Genomic DNA, 15,767 nt, shown 5'->3' on the forward strand with positions numbered 1-15,767 from the left:
GGTTGAAAATTGCTGGGTTAGGAGTGAAAATAATTGGAGACTTTTGGGGCCCACTTAGGTTGGGGAAGTACTGCATCATTTCGTTTAATTATAGTGCACATGGCCCTGTGACCCACCTCAGAGTCTGGGACAGAGGAGCCTGGAGCAGGTACTGGCAAGTCCTTTGATGACGAATAAATAAAGAAATCGGTGGTTGCTGGGCCCTCCCCAGGCACCCAGGAGGACAAGTCCCAGCCCTAGCTGGCCCCCTCCGCCCGCGCCCAGCCTACCTCTCAGGCATCAAGCCCTGCCCCAGGGTCCCTGTCGCCTCCCCCCAGCTCCTCGTTCCCGGCCCTGGGCTTGCCCCTTTGCTCCTGGGCTGCTCCCCACCGTCCTTTCTACAGTATGGCCAACCCTGAACACGCCCTTCTCTACCCAGAAGCTCTTTCTGGCCCTCGCTCACTGAGCACAAACCCCAAGTTCCTCCTCTTGTCCCGAAGGTCCTGCAACACCCGTCTCCCGGCCGTGCCCCTCTCCCACCACAGCCGAGCCACACCGGCCTCCCTGGCGCCCCAAGGCCCCTTCTGGGGGCCTCCAGTCTCTCTCCCTGCCAGCTGCACCCAGAAGCCGGGGGCTCCGTCCTCCCTGTCCGTGGGCTGAAATGCCACCTGCTCGGGGAGGCCGCCCACCACTCTGCGGCCTGTTTTACTTACCCCAACCGGGTGTTACCCAGGTGTGTCGGACGTGCCCCCGCGAGCCGTGCGCCCCCGCGGGGAGCACCGATGCGGAGCCCCCGCAGCCCGCGCCCCCCGCCCTGCGCGCACACTCGTGGGGGCGCGAGGCTCCGTTTCACGGCGCGCTGACCTCACGGCCCCGAGCCCCGCCGACAGCTGTCGCCCTCTGGTGCTTTTGGGAACAGGACAGGTTATTAGTCGGTGCACGAGGTGGGCTGCAGGTGGGCTCGCTCGGTGGTCCGGCTCTCGGAAGAGGTCGTGGGTTATTCCTTGCGAAAGACAAAAGGGACACTAAGCTTCCCACACTTCTCCCCTGAATAGGTCAGGGGACCTGGCTCCTCACCTTGACCCCACTCCGGGTACAGGCACCTTTGAAGTGATTATGACGTGCAAATGAACCTCCCTTTTATAAAATTCAGCCGTGGAGAATGCGGGCATCGATCCCGCTACCTCTCACATGCTAAGCGAGCGCTCTACCATTTGAGCTAATTCCCCAGCTCCGGGGAGGTTTCCGCCGCGGGGACACATTGTGGCTCACGTCATCACCGGTTTCCTCCAGCCCCTCCGACCCGCCCGCCCGCTCGTCCCGCTACCCCATTGGTTCCCTTGCAGCCCCTAGCTCCACGGCCATGATTGGTTTGGCTCAATGGAGTTTTAAAAAGCATTGGCTATCGGATTGGTGGTCCAACACGTCCGTCAAGGGGAGGCCCTGCTGTTGCTACGGCGTAGGGGGACCCGGCCAGGTTTCTCCTGGTTTCTGATTTGTTTCTCCAGACTCCGGGGTTCTAGAGGTTCCGGATCCGTCAAGTCCATGGGAAAAGAATGCGCCTCTCGCGCTTGACTGACGGAGCCTGAAAGCCAATCGGAGTGAGTGCAACGGGGCCCCTGGGCGCGCCAATAGACTACAGGGGGCGGGAGAGGAAGGCCAATGACCGTGGAGCCGGGGGCGGGGTCAGGGCTGCAATTGGTTGCGAGGCGGCCGGAGGGAGGGCGGGGGGAACTCAAGGCCTGCTTGATACGTCCGCCATTTTGGGCGCTTCGCTGATGGTGTCGGTGAGCGCGTTTCCCGCCTGAGCGCAACTAGCGGCGGGTCGCGGGCACCTCCAGGTAATGAAGAAGGAGGAGGGCGGCGGCGCGGGCGACGGCGCGGGGTGCGCGGGGTGCGCGGCGCCCGGGCGGCGGCGGGGTCCCTGCGTCCGGGCTCGGCGGCGCGGGGAGGGAGCGTCCCGGCCCCCTCCCCTCCCCCCCGGAATTCGCCGCTCGGCGGCCCGGGAGGCGCGGCGCTCAGGCTGCCCGGGCCGTCCCCACCCGCTCCTGTCAGGCGCCCGCTCGCCCGCCGCGGGGTGGGACGCGGGCCCGGCGGCGAACTTTGAGCCCGTGTTGAGGTCCGCGGCCTTACGCGGCGGCGGGCGGACCGGGCGCGCCCCTAAGCCGGCCGGGCCCCGCTCTGCTCCGGCCTGTCCGCCCCGAGCGCCGCGCCGCGTGCGGGTCCCGGAGAACTTCTCTCCGCGCGGGCCCTTCTCCGAGCCTGTCAAGTTGAGGGGCAGCTCGCCGCAGACCCTTGTTGGACCCCGTCCCCCCGGAAAACAAGTTCTGTGGGTTTCTTGTGTTCGTTCGCCGCAGACGCTCCGGAGTATTTCGGCCGCCTCCCGAGCGCTGTTGGGACTCCGGTGCTGTGACTCGGACGTAGCCCCGGTCGCGAACGCCGCCCTGGCGCGTGCGAGCCGGCGGGGTGGCCCTCCCGCCGCTGCAAGGACCTCCCCCTTCGCGGAGCCCGGCCGCTGCTCCCGCGGACGGGTTTGGTCCGAGAGCCCGCTGGCCGATCGCAGCCGGGACTCCGGCTTGGGGGTGCGCGGACTGAGCCCTTGCTGGCAGCTCTGGGTCCTGACGTTTCAGCCCCGGGAGCTTCGTGCGGTTTTCCCGGCGCTTCACGTTTTCTGCGTGGGTCCCGCAGCGCTCGGCTTATGCTTTGCTCTCGGCAGGGGCGCTTGGTAGTGTTTCCTTTCTCCCCCACAGCACTCGATAAGGTGGGTATTGTCCCACGTCGTTCACGTGAGTTTCACTTCGAGTTTGTCCTCAAGGTCATGTTGCAGGTGGGCAGCCAGTGGGAAAGGGACTCCAGGTGTCCAGCCGCTGGGACGTCTACGGGGTGGGGAATGTTTGCGCTGTTTTCGCCCCGGACCTAGGTCGCCCGCGTGCAGATCTTGGTGTCACCAGTTGGTAGCTTTGTGACCTTGGGCAAGTCACTCAGCCTCTGGACTTCTTCGGTGATGTGGGAGTAATAATAGTGTCTACCGAATAAGTTAGTTTGGAGTAAATGAGTTCATACATGTAAAGCAGCTAGAAAAGGTGCCCAGCATGTAGACTTAGTTTGGTAATTAGTGGCTATTAGTAATTTAAGTTTGGTTTTTAAATGTTTAGGTATTATTAGGAAATCAAATGAACGTCTTTAGAAAGCTCCGGGTATTTAAGAGTCAGCTAGACTGAGGAAATGAAGTGGATTTTTTTTTTTCCAGCCTTTAACTAATTGGATTAAATAAACATTTCCAGGGTGATTATTAGTGGTGGTGCCTCAGAATGTTTTGTTTAGGAGATGGTTAAAGAAAAGCCCATTAGGAGCTCAAGTCGGATTCTGTTCCTTTGACCTTTGTATGCTACATCATAAGTGTGATTGGCACCCAAATCATGAACTCCAGGGCTTCTCAGCGTCTGTTGAAGATAGTGTGTTGAAGATAGTTTGGGAAATAACTGTTGTCCTGGATGAATGCTCTGAAAGCTGTTTTGCATTTCAGTGTGTCTGACCAGGGAGTCTAGAGTATCTAACAGAATGCCATCCACTCAGTCACACTTACACTCACAGTCTTACTAATTCCTGCCCCATGCTCTTCTCCATGGTACTCGAACCCATGCTTGCTCACTCTTCCCTTGGCACTCCTTGCTTGGGACCTGGCTAGCACTGGGAAATGTTATTTTGATAGACTCAGTCTTAAGTAGAGACGAGCACCTTGCTGGTGTAACTTACCCAAGAACAGGAAGAAAATGGCCTTGGGTTATAAAACTAGCTTTTGTGTAAAGTATACAAAACAAACAAACAAAAACTTGCTAGTTTCATTTAACTACTTGAGAATTTGAGTCTGACCATAGCTGGACATAAAATGAATAGTAATAATATTAAGACTGGACAGGGTGATGCTTGCTTAGCTTCTTTAAGATAAGGTTTTTTATATCCATTTTGGTACAAGATTACGTGCTTATTGAAGATAAAACATCAGCTCTTCCTTAAAACAGTATTTGTGGTATTAGTTTGTTTCTGTGATAAACTTGTATCTTGCAGTTTTATATTTTGGATATTTGAGAGGCAGCCTGAGGATATATTGTTCTAAAATTTTGCAATGTCTGTATTACCCTTAAGAGTAAATGGTAGTGACAGTGGAGCTCTTCTAACCATCGCTCAACTAAAATTCAGCATTGAGTGTATTTCTTTTTAAATATTATTTTTCCCTTTATTGATTTTTAGAGAGAGAGGAAGGGAGAGGGGGAGAGAGATAAAAAACATCTATGAGAGAGAACATCCATTGACCGCCTTCTGCACGCCCCCCACTAGGGATCAAGCCCACTACCTGGGCATGTGCCCTGACCGGGAATCGAACTGGCGACCTCTTGCTGCATGGGTCGACGCTCAACCACTGAGCCACACTGACTGGGCAGCATTGAGTTTATTTCATAAAAAGCACAAGAAGCTGTGGTTTGGTTCTCCTCATAAGTCAAGACCTGTGCCCCAGTGAGAGCTGAATAGTGCTAGTTACTTCTCTTAGATAAGATGGACTGAAAAAATAGACCTGGCCCCTTGGCTTTAAGCAGCTTTCTTTTTTCCCCCTTTCTTAAGGTAACTTCATATGATTGTTTTTTATTTACCGTACATCAGTGCTTCTTAACTGGGGATGATTTTGCCCTTTAAGAAACATTTGGCAGTGTCTGGAGATATTTTTACTGTGGGGAGTTGGCAATGTGCTACTGGCTTCTAGAGGGTAGAGATCAGGGATGCTGCTAAACATCCTGTAATGCACAGGACAGCATCTCTCCTTCCCGGACACACACACACACACACACACACACACACACACACACACACAAATTATCCAGCCCCAAATATCAGTAGTGCTGAGGTTGAGGAACCCTGCTCAAAGATAGATACTAGACTGGCCTCCTTTAATTGTTTGGGATACTTTTTAAGACCATGGATGATGGATCTCATCTCTGGAAATTTGTGGTGGGATTGATACGTTTTCATTGATTTTTTTTTTTTTTTAGAGAGATAAGAAAGGAGAGATAGAAACACCGATTGGCTGCCTCCTGCATGTCCCCTACCATACATCCCCTTCTGGGGATCGAGCCTGCAACCTGGGCATGTGCCCTCACTGGGAATTGAACCTCTCAGTCCATGGTATGATGCTCAATCCACTGGGTCACACCGGCCAGATGATAATACATTGTTTATTTATTTATTTTTCTTCATTGATTTTCAGAGAAAGAATAGACCTGGCCCCTTGGCTTTAAGCAGCTTTCTTTTTCCCCTTTCTTAAGGTAACTTCATATGATTGTTTTTTATTTACCGTAGATCAGTGCTTCTTAACTGTGGATGATTTTGCCCTTTAAGAAACATTTGGCAGTGTCTGGAGATATTTTTACTGTGGGAAGTTGGCAATGTGAGGGAGAGGAAGAGGAGAGAGAGATAGAAACACTGATGAGAGAGAACATCAGTTGGCCACCTTCTGCATGCCCCACCCCTGGGGATTGGGCCTACAGCCTGGGCATGTGTCCTGACTGGGAATTGAACCTGTGACCTCCTAGTGCATGGGTTGATGCTCAACCACTGAGCCACACTGGCCGGGTGATAATATAGTTTTTAAAAGCTCCCAGATAATACTGAAGTGCAGCTAGGTTTTGGAACCATTGTGCTACATCAAAAATTGTAGGGACTACTTGTGGGTCAAGGAATCCTTTAGGTGATTCATGAACTGTCTTTGTTGTACCTGGATTCTACCTTGGAGGTTATTTAGTAGTGGGAGAGATGGTGTACATACATTATTTTCAGGTGCCTGAAGACTGAACTTTAAAAGAAAATTTTAATGAATTGATGTTATAAAGTAATTTAGAAATGTTTTTCCCCATGAAAATAATTACCATATTGTACCCTGGCTGGATGGATCAGTTGGTTGAAGTGTCATCCCATCCACCAAAAGGTTGCAAGTTTGATTCCTGGTTGGGGCAACCGATCCATGCTTCTCACATTGATGTTTCCCTTCTTCTCTCTCTAAAATCAATAAAAACATATTTTCTGGTGAGGGTTTAAAGAAACTTTACCATGTTATGTTGGATCTTACCAGCACTCTTGGATATTTAGGGTTGTTTGCCCCTATGCTGAGTAACCTTAAACTACTGTGATTTTTGAGTTTTGCATCTTTTGCCCTCATCCTGTTCGTCATCTGTCAGTTCTGTTTTTAGATGTCAACTTCATCATTATCTTTTTTTATTCCCAGAGAGTTGGCCTTGGTTCAGTTTGCAAATTCTGCCCTTTGAGGTCAGGAGAGAGGCATACTCTGTGCTTCACCTTTCACACAGTGACCCTTGCCTGCTAGTAAAGGGGGCTCCTCTGTGCCCTGAACTCTGACCCAGATGGGTGTTTTCCTTTTGGGGAAGGTGAGGTGCAGTAGTAGAGAGAAGGACAGAGATCCTTTTATTCACATACACTTAAATTTTAAATTATCTAGTTTATTGAATGGAAGAATGTTAATATAAAAACTGCATAGATTTTCAGCAACTAAATGTTAATATCTAGACATACGAAAAAGATCATGCAGACACTTTCTAATCCTACATGCTGAAATTTAGTTTATGGTTGTATTTGAGAGTGACAAGCAACTCCTCTCCCTATCTACTTCTTCTAATCTTCACTTATTTGATCAGCAAATATATTGAGTCCTTACTCTGCCAGGAATTGTATTAGGGATTCACTTATGAACAGGTGCTTAAGGACGTGCAGTCTAGAGGGAGAGACAGCAATTTACAAGAGTTACAGTTTTGGCTGGGAGACCATATAACAAAGCTTGTTAAAATTGTATGTGGTGTAAGTAAGTAGGCTCTTCATGAGAGGCTCTCAAGGCCTCAAAGGAAAACGCTTATATGTGCTAGTTAGGTGGTTGAGATCACCAGGGGTCTTTTGCTAGAGAATAAAGGAGTTACATCTTTGTTTCTCCTGTGTATTAAGTGGTCATGTTGACTTGAGTCCTTGGTTTGGTGTGTCTTAAAAAGCATTGCTGTTCTTCCCATGCTGGTGAAGCTGTTTTGTAATGACAAATATGATCGATCTATTATGTCTTTTTTAAAAATATGTTTCTATTGATTTTTTAGAGAGGGAGAGAGAGATAGAAACATCGATGAGCCCTGGCTGGTTTGGCTTAATGGTTAGAGCATTGGCCTGTGGTCCAGAGAGACCCGGGTTTGATTCCCGCTAAGGGCATGTACCTCGGTTGCAGTTTGTCCCCAGTCGTGTGGGTGGCATCCACTCGATGTGTCCCTTTCACGTCGATGTTTCTCTCTCCCTCCCACTCTATCTGAACAAAAAACGAAAAAATGTCCTCCGATGAGGATTAAAAAAAAAAAAGAAACATCGATGAGAGAACATCGATTGGCCACCTCTTCCATGTCCCCCACTGGGGATTGGGCCTGCAACCTGGGCATGTGCCCTGACCGGGAATCAAACCAGTGTTCTCTTGGTGCGTGGGTTGATGCTCAACCACTGAGCCATACCAGCTGGGCTCTTTTTTCTTTTCTTTTCTTTTTTTTTATCCTCACCCGAGGACATTTTTCCATTTTTTGTTCAGGTAGAGCGGGAGGGAGAGAGAGGAACAGAGAGAGAGAGAGAGAAACATCGATGTGAAAGGAACACATCGAGTGGTTGCCACCCGCACAACCGACCAGGGCTGAGGACAAACTTCAACCAAGGTATGCGCCCTTAGCGGGAACCGAACCCGGGTCTCTCAGGACTGCAGGCCGACGCTCTAACCGCTGAGCCAAACCGGCCAGGGCTCTTTTTTCTTTTTTCTTTTTTTTTTTTTATTCCTCACCTGAGGATATTTTTCTATTTTCAGACAGAGTGGGAGGAAGAGGGGTAGAAAGAGTGAGCCCTGGCCAGTTTGGCTAAATGGTTAGAGCATTGGCCCAGAGTAAGGAATAGGGTTTGATTCCGGTCAGGGGCACGTACCTAGGTTGCGGTTCAGTCCCTGGCCCTGGTCGGGGTTGTGTGGGAGGCAAACAGTTGCTGTCTCTCTCACATAGATGTTTCTCTCTCTCCCTCCCTCTCCCACTTGCTCTCACTCTGTCTGAAGATAAATGGAAAAATATCCTCGGGTGAGGATAAAAAAAAAAAGAGGGGAGAGAGAGAGAGAGAAACATCAATGTGAGAGAGACACATCGACTGACTGGTTGCCTCCCACATGACCAGGGCTGCCTCCCACATGACCAGGGCTGGGGACTAAACCGCAACCTAGGTACATGCCCTTGACCAGAATTGTACCTGAGACTCTGGTCTGCAGGCCAATGCTCTAACCGCTGAGCCAAACCTGCCAGGGCTTTAATGTCTTTTGCTCCATAGATGTTGGATGTCAGTTAGTCAAACTTGAAATACTGACTGGTTCCATGCCTATCAGGGCGTGATGTAGGTACATCTTGAGTGTCCTTGAAAAGGATGGTCTTCCAGTGGTAATGGGTTTTTTCCTGCTACAGTCTGGATCTTAGGTTGACTAGAGATTTTTTGTGGCCTTTTTACTTTGGCTTAGATTTAGTTGCCACGGGAAACCCTTTTCTTCCTCTCTCCCCTTATTTTTTCTTTCCTGGGCGAGGGGGAGATATTAATTACTAGTCGCATCAGTACCCGATTTATTTCAGGTTTTGGATGATGATGATGAGCTGCATCTGGACATGGGTAAATTGGCGAGATGGTAAAGAAGCAAGTGAAAGGGATCTTGGCAGTAGTCGAAAGGCTCTTAGTTACGTACAGCTGGCTGGTGTTGACCTGTTTTAGAAGTATGTGTTAGTGAAGACTACACAGTCGGCTGTGAATTTATATAAATAAACTTTGGTGGATTATGAACATCTTTTTACTGATATAAGGAGGCTCTGATTTTGTACTTAAAGACTCTGGAGTCCATCTGGTGTGGCTCAGTGGTTGAGTGTTCACCCATGAACCAAGAGGTCACCAGTTTGATTCCCAGTCAGTACACATGCCCAGGTTGTGGGCCCAATCTCCAGTGGAGGGCATGCAGGAGGCAGCCAATATCTCATTGATGTTTCTGTCTCTCTCCCTCTCACGTCCTCTCTCTCTCAAATCAATCAATAAAGGGGGGGAAAAAAAAACCTCTGGAGAAAAATAGGGTATAATTAGTTCCAAAGTTTCTTGTAGTGGGAATGTATACTGACTTGAAATGGTTTGTGTGCCCCAGAGGGTAACTGTCATGAAATCTGGTGGTCTAAAGGAAAGATGGGTAAAAAATTGTTTTTTTTTTAACTTTAGAAAGCAGAACTAAAAAAGGCTGCAGAAAAAATAAGAATAGGTCAGAAGTAAGAGTATAATTGAATGTTGAGTCAGACTTAGAGAAAACTGCAGATTGCTAGTTGGAGCTTTGACTTTACCTGGATGTGTATCTGATCAACAGTGCTGGCATCAGAGAGGCTCTTTGACAAGAAGAGAAAGCAGAGTTTGCCTGAGAACATGGGGCACTCTGAGACCCTAAGCAGGGTAAGTAAGGCAGCTGTGTTATACTATCCACTAAAGCATGTTTCACGGTGGCCTAGTAGTTAATAGACATTGGTTGGACCTTGGTGAAATCTGGGCTTTCTTTTTTTAAACTTTTATTTATTTGTTTTTGTTTTGGTGCCCTGACCGGGAATCGAACTAGCAACCTTCTGTGCTCCTGACCATGCCCAGCCAACTGACCCACACTGGCCAGGGCAAATCTGGGCTTTCACTCCCCAGATAGGGGCAGTGGTGGAAGGAACATTGACAAGTATTGGCGTTTGGGGCTTCCCTTCATGAGAATCATGGTTTTGGAGCTGGAACATAACTTAGAGATCATTGATTATCTTAGAGAAAAATTTAGGCTATGCTGGAGAATGAACATGTAGGCAACTGAGAAATCTCAGTTCCTGGGTGATTCCTTAGGGTTTTGCTGGCTCCACTAGACTACAAGTCCAAGAGTCATTTGTTTTAAGAGTTGACATCACAGGTGGATCTCACTGAGAGTTAAGAACAAAGGGTTAACTTGTGAATTACTTCCTTTTGGTAGTAGTGCATGCCAGTTTTTGTCATTGTAGTAGGTGAGGTGATAGTGTCTCCTAGTTTTCTTTTGTTGACATTGATACACAGGGTTTCTCTTGCCTCTGGACCGTGGGTAGTGGGTAGGTCTCATCTGCCTCTGTTGCTGTGAGTTCGTGAGACCCTGCCCCTTGTGATTAAATAACACTTTGAATGAGCCCCACCCTTCTCTTCCTTTCCACAGTGGACCTCTTGTCCTTGCTTTATTACATTGGATTCAACAACTGTGCATTTGACACCTATCATAGACATAGTATTTTAAGCTAAGGGAGTTTTCACAGGTTAGTACCTCCTCTCTGTCCCCAGTTCAGAGTAAGTATAGTATGGAGGTCAAGAGTGTTCAGGGTCTAAAATAGCTTGTTTTGAGTTCTGACTCCCACAGTCTTCTGGCTGTGTAATCCTAATATTAGATGACATTTCTGTTCCTTAGTTTCCTTATCCGTGAAGTGAGTATTAAATATAGACTAATTAGCACAATGCCTAACGCAAGAGTAATATTTGTATTAATATCATTACTGTCACCGATCTTAATAATAATAGAAACAACTGCAGAAATGACTCTAATATTTAAAGATGAAGTGAATGCCCTGAAGAAGTGAAATGGACTATCAAGGGATCATAGAGGACCTCTGAGATCTAACCAGCTGCTCTGGAGAAGTACAGGGTGATGGTGATATGGGTCAGAGGAGGTTAAGGAGTTGGTGTTTGTATGCAAGTGTATGTTTGTTTTTTCAAATTTAGATTATGTTATTAAAATGTCTCTGTCATTATAAAGGTAACTGCTTTGGAGCCTCCCATGTTATATTGATTCATATATATTTTTTTCCATTTTTTGTACAGATAGAGTGGGAGGGAGAGAGAGAGGAAGGGAGAGAGAGACAGAAACATCGATGTGAAGGGACACATCGAGTGGCTGCCACCCGCACGACCAACCAGGGCCGGGGACAAACTGCAACCGAAGTACATGCCCTTAGTGGGAACCGAACCCGGGTCTCTCCGGACCGCAGGCCGATGCTCTAACCACTGAGCCAAACCGGCCAGGGCAGATCCATATTTTTTTAGTGTACTATGCTCTTAAAGAAAAATCACATCTGCTTTGAAGGATCAGTGTGTTTTAACAGATGATTGGTGTTTTTTATTTTGCACTTAATTTCTTCACAAATTCCACATTATTACCAGACAATTCTTCTGTAAAGAGTCAGTAAAATGTGAGGCTCTGGAGGCTCTATGGTCTTTACAACTACTCAGCTCTGCTGTGTTGTGTGGAAGCACCATAGACAGCATGTAAACAAATGAAGATGACTGTCTACCAATATAGTTTTATTTACAAAAGCAGGTGGTGGGCTGGATTTGTCCAGTCTCGTGCTAACCTATTTTTTTTTAATTTTTAATAAGATCACATGTTCAAATAATAATATCAGCATGTGTACAGATATTAAGTGTTAAAACCAATAATTGTGTATATACTAACCAGCTTAAGAAACATGATGTTGCCCTGGCTGGTGAGTACAGTGCCTAGAACCTGTCCCCCACCCCCTTCCAAAGGGTTGATTCCGGGTCAGGGCACACACCCAGGTTGCAGGTTCTGTCGACATTTCTCTCGCTTTTTTTTTTTTATCCTCACCTGAGGACATTTTTCCATTTTTTGTTCAGGTAGAGTGGGAGGGAGAGAGAGAGAGAGAGAGAAACATCAATGTGAAAGGGACACATCGAGTAGCTGTCTCCCACAGGACCCAACCAGGGCCCGGGACAAACTGCAACCAAGGTATGTGTATACCCTTAGCGGGAACCAAACCCGGGTCTCTCTGGACCTCAGGCTGATGCTCCAACCGCTGAGCCAAACTGGCCAGGGCTCTCTCGCCTTCTCACTCTCCCCCCTCTCTCCCTCCCTTCCTCTCTCCTCTCTGAAATCAATAAAATAAAAAGATAATTCACAGAAAAGTCATATACCAGTCATGTGATATGGCAGGGAGAAAAGTAAAGAAGGGAAGTGGGTGGTTTGCAGATTGAAATCTGGTGATCAGGGTGTACCTCCCTGAGAAAGGGACCCTTTTTAACAGAAGGTGGTGAGGGAAAGAGCCTTGTGGCTATGGGTGTGGGTAGGATGGCAGGAGAGCCCAGTGTGCCTGAGGTGCTCGGAAGGGTGGGAGGGAGGGACAGTAAAGAGAGACCATCCTAGGTGGAGGGAGAGCCTTAGGAAGAGTGGCAAAAGATAAGCTCGGAAGAGGTGGGAGTCCCTCACCCGGCTTTAGTTAGGATTTTGTCACTTTCTCTGAATGAGATGGGAAATTGTAGTGTTTTGAGCAGATGTGTGATGTGATCTAATTATGTCTTTGAAAGGTCCCCCTAAAGCTGTGTTAAGAATAGCTATCACCGTGCTGCTACAAGATAATGCAGCTGGGACTGAGGGGGCACACGGGTGACACTGAAAAGCATGTGGTTGGATTCTGGATGCATCTTGAAGGTAGTGGCATGTAATTAGCTGAGAGCCAGTGAAGGATGATGATACTGGGGAGTTTTGCTTGCTATGGGAGTTACATTTATGGAGAAAGGGAAGATGAAGGGAGGCAAGGTTGTGGAAGTAAGATCAGGAGTTGGACTTGGGGCATGTTAAGGTTGAAGCTTTAGAGCCAGCTGGAGACATGTAGGATTAAAACGTTTGGAGTTAAGCCCTGGCTGGTTTGGCTCAGTGGAAATGTACTCTGCCCGAGGACCCAAGGGTCACGGGTTCAATTCCCAGTTAAGGGCACATAACTGGGTTGCAGGTTTGATCCACAGCCCCAGTTGGGGTTGTGCAGGAGACAACCAGTCCATGTATCTCTCTCATATCAATGTCCCTCCCCCTCGCCCCTTCCACTCTGTCTAAAAATCAGTGGACAAATAACCTCAGGTGAGGGATAAAAATAAAGCTAAAAAAACCATTTGGAGTTGAGGGGAGAGGTTGGGGCTGAAGATAGAAATCTGAGACTGTAAAAGTTCTAAGGTTGAGTGAAAGCTCTAAGGAATGAGGGCTGAGTCAGCAAGGAAAGCAGGGCCCTGGTAGAGGTGAGTGCTGCCAAGGAGAATGTTGTCATGGAGGAGGGAGTGTGAGACCTGTGCTCAGGGCTACTGCTGTAAGGTCAAGTCGAATGAGGGCCAAGACTTGTCTGGTGCCTTTAGCAGCATAGAACATTGATGACCTTGACAAGAGCAGTTTCCGGAGGATGGTGCTGGAAACGCCTGGAATGGAGGGTTCGTGAAGAACTGTTTAGAGAAGAGGACCTCAAATGCTGCAGGGAGATTTGGGGCCCTGAGAAGGTTTTGTCAAGATGGGAGAAATTACAGCTTTTTTGTCATGTTGGTGGGAGATGATCCTGTACAGAGTGAACAACTTGATGAAGCAGGAGGGGGACACTTGCTGGAGCCTTGCTTCTGGGACAGCCACAGGGGATGGGCCGATTGGAGGTCCATAAGCTCCTCCTTGGTGAGAGGGGGGAGAACAGAGTAGGGGAGTTGAGAAAGTGGGAGCTGGTGGACATTTTCTTTTGTCTTTCCCAGTAAAATAGGAAGACATTATCAGCAGTCATTGGAAATGAGGGTGAGTAGGAGCTAGTGGGTTGTGGGAAGAGAGGAAAAGGTATGAAATATTCTATTGTTAAATAAGATAAAAATGTGAGTGGATTAGCAACATGGAATGGCCTAGCTGAGGGGAGTGATCTGAAGAGTTAAGTTCTTTCTAGCAGAAGCAGGATAGGCTGTGCTGCAGTTATGTTAGAGTTTTTGCCCCTGTCCCATTCCCAGCAAAAGTGGCAACAAACTGGTCAGAGGAGTGTCTACTAGTGGGGCATGGAGTTGAATCTAGGAAGGGATGAAGTGAGGACATGTGGGTAGTGAGGTTTGTCAACAGTGATGCATGTAGCTGTAGTCATTCCTCTTCACTTCTGTGTCCTGTTTTGGACTAAATACATTTCATTTTATTCTTTGTGCTGTCATTGGAGGATAGGATTGTTTTAAGTAAAGAAACAGTGCTATGAACAAGGGCAAAAACATTTCTCTAGGGTATAGACCTTGTAGAGTAGTGGGACCTGTACACCTTTAACTTTAGTAGCTGGTGCAAATTGTTTTCCAAAATGCATGTCCAGTTTACCTTCCCACCAGCAGTGTTCTACATCTTTGCTAACCCTTGCTGTTAGACTTTTTTTATTTGCCAGTTTGTTGGGTGTGAACTTATATGTCATTTTTTTTTAAAATCCTCACCGGAAGATATTTTTCTATTTATCTTCAGATAGAGTGGGAGGGAGGGAGAAACTTTGATGTGAGAGGGACACATCGACTGGTTGCCTCTCAGCACAACCCCGACCAGGGCTGGGGACAAACCGCAACTGAGGTACATATCCTTGACTGAAATCAAACCCATGACTCATTGGTCCTCAGGCTGATGCTCTAACTACTGAGCAAAACTGGCCAGGGTGTATTTTTTTTTTTTTTAAATAACTATTGAGATATAATTTACATGTCATAGAGTTCATCAATTTAAAGTGTACTAAAAATTTAGTGGGTTGTGGTATAATTACAGAATTATGTAATGATCACAGTCTAATTATAGAACATTTCATCACCCCAAAAAGAAATCTTGTGCCAATCAGTAATCTTTCTTCATTTCTACCTAACCCCTAGGCAACTTTCTCTTTCCATAGATTTGTCTATTGTGGACATTTCAAATGAATGGAATCAATACCATATATATAAATGGAATCACACAGTATGTAGTCCTTCGTGTTTGGTTCTTTTTGTTTAGCAGAATGTTTTATTTATTTTTTAATATGGTTTTTAATTTATTTTTTCAGAAAGAGGGGAAGGGAGAGAGAAATAGAAACATCAGCCTGAGAGAGAAATATCTGTCTGCTGCCTCCTGCACGCCCCCTACTGGGGGATTGAGCCCACAACCTGGGCATGTGCCCTGACCAGGAATCCAACCAGGAGCTCTCAGTCCATGGGAGGATACTCCATCCACTGAGCCACACTGGCTGGGCAGCAGAATGTTTTCATGGTTCATCCATGTTGTAGCATGTGTCAGTATAGGTAATTAATTGCTTTTTATTGCCGAATTAATACTTCATTGTATATGGATATACCACGCTATTTATCCATTCACCAGTTGATGGACATTTGGGTTGTTTCCAGTTTTTGACTATTCTTTATTTTATTTATTTATTTTAAAATATGGAACACTTCACGAATTTGCGTGTCATCCTTGCGCAGGGGCAATGCTAATCTTCTCTGTATTGTTCCAATTTTTAGTATATGTGCTGCCGAAGCGAGCACTTACTTTTTTGTTAATTCTCACCTGAGGATATTTTTTTCATTGATTTTTAGAAAGAGTGGGAAGGAGGGAGGGGGAGAGAGACAGAGACAGAGACGTCGATTGGTTGCCTCCTGCACTTGTCCCCAGCTGGGTCTGGGGATCAGAGCTGCAACCCAGGTATGTGCCCTTGACTGGGAATTGAACCCGAGACCTTTGATGTTGGGGGCCGACACTAACCATTGAACCATACTGGCTAGAACCACTTTTTTACTATTATTAATAATATTAATGAGCATTTGTATAGAAGTCTTTAGGTGGACATGTTTTTATTTCTCTTTGTGTAGACTTGGAAGTGGAATTGTTGGGTAATGTAACTATGTTTAAATTTTGAAGAACT

At 47.2% G+C, this 15,767-nt stretch overlaps 1 protein-coding gene and 1 non-coding gene across 8 annotated transcripts in view; one reads left to right on the forward strand and one right to left on the reverse strand.

Moving 5' to 3' along the window:
• Positions 1-1,718: 1,718 nt before the first annotated feature.
• PPP6R3 (protein phosphatase 6 regulatory subunit 3) overlaps positions 1,719-15,767 on the forward strand; it is a 138,379-nt gene continuing 124,330 nt past the window's right edge. For 6 of the 7 annotated variants that reach the window (XM_036257663.1, XM_036257678.1, XM_036257672.1 and 3 more), the window contains exon 1: positions 1,719-1,820. The gene's annotated coding sequence lies outside the window, so the exon portion shown is untranslated. Of the gene's footprint in view, positions 1,821-9,414; positions 9,511-15,767 lie in introns of those variants that run through there. The other variant, XM_036257635.1, reaches the window with a different exon arrangement.
• LOC118629230 lies at positions 15,283-15,390 on the reverse strand. Its single transcript, XR_004959450.1, has one exon. It is a non-coding gene; the product is annotated as a U6 spliceosomal RNA (small nuclear RNA).

The sequence above is a fragment of the Molossus molossus genome, unplaced genomic scaffold, assembly GCF_014108415.1.
Source record: "Molossus molossus isolate mMolMol1 unplaced genomic scaffold, mMolMol1.p scaffold_m16_p_13, whole genome shotgun sequence".
NCBI classification, from domain to species: Eukaryota; Metazoa; Chordata; class Mammalia; order Chiroptera; family Molossidae; genus Molossus; species Molossus molossus.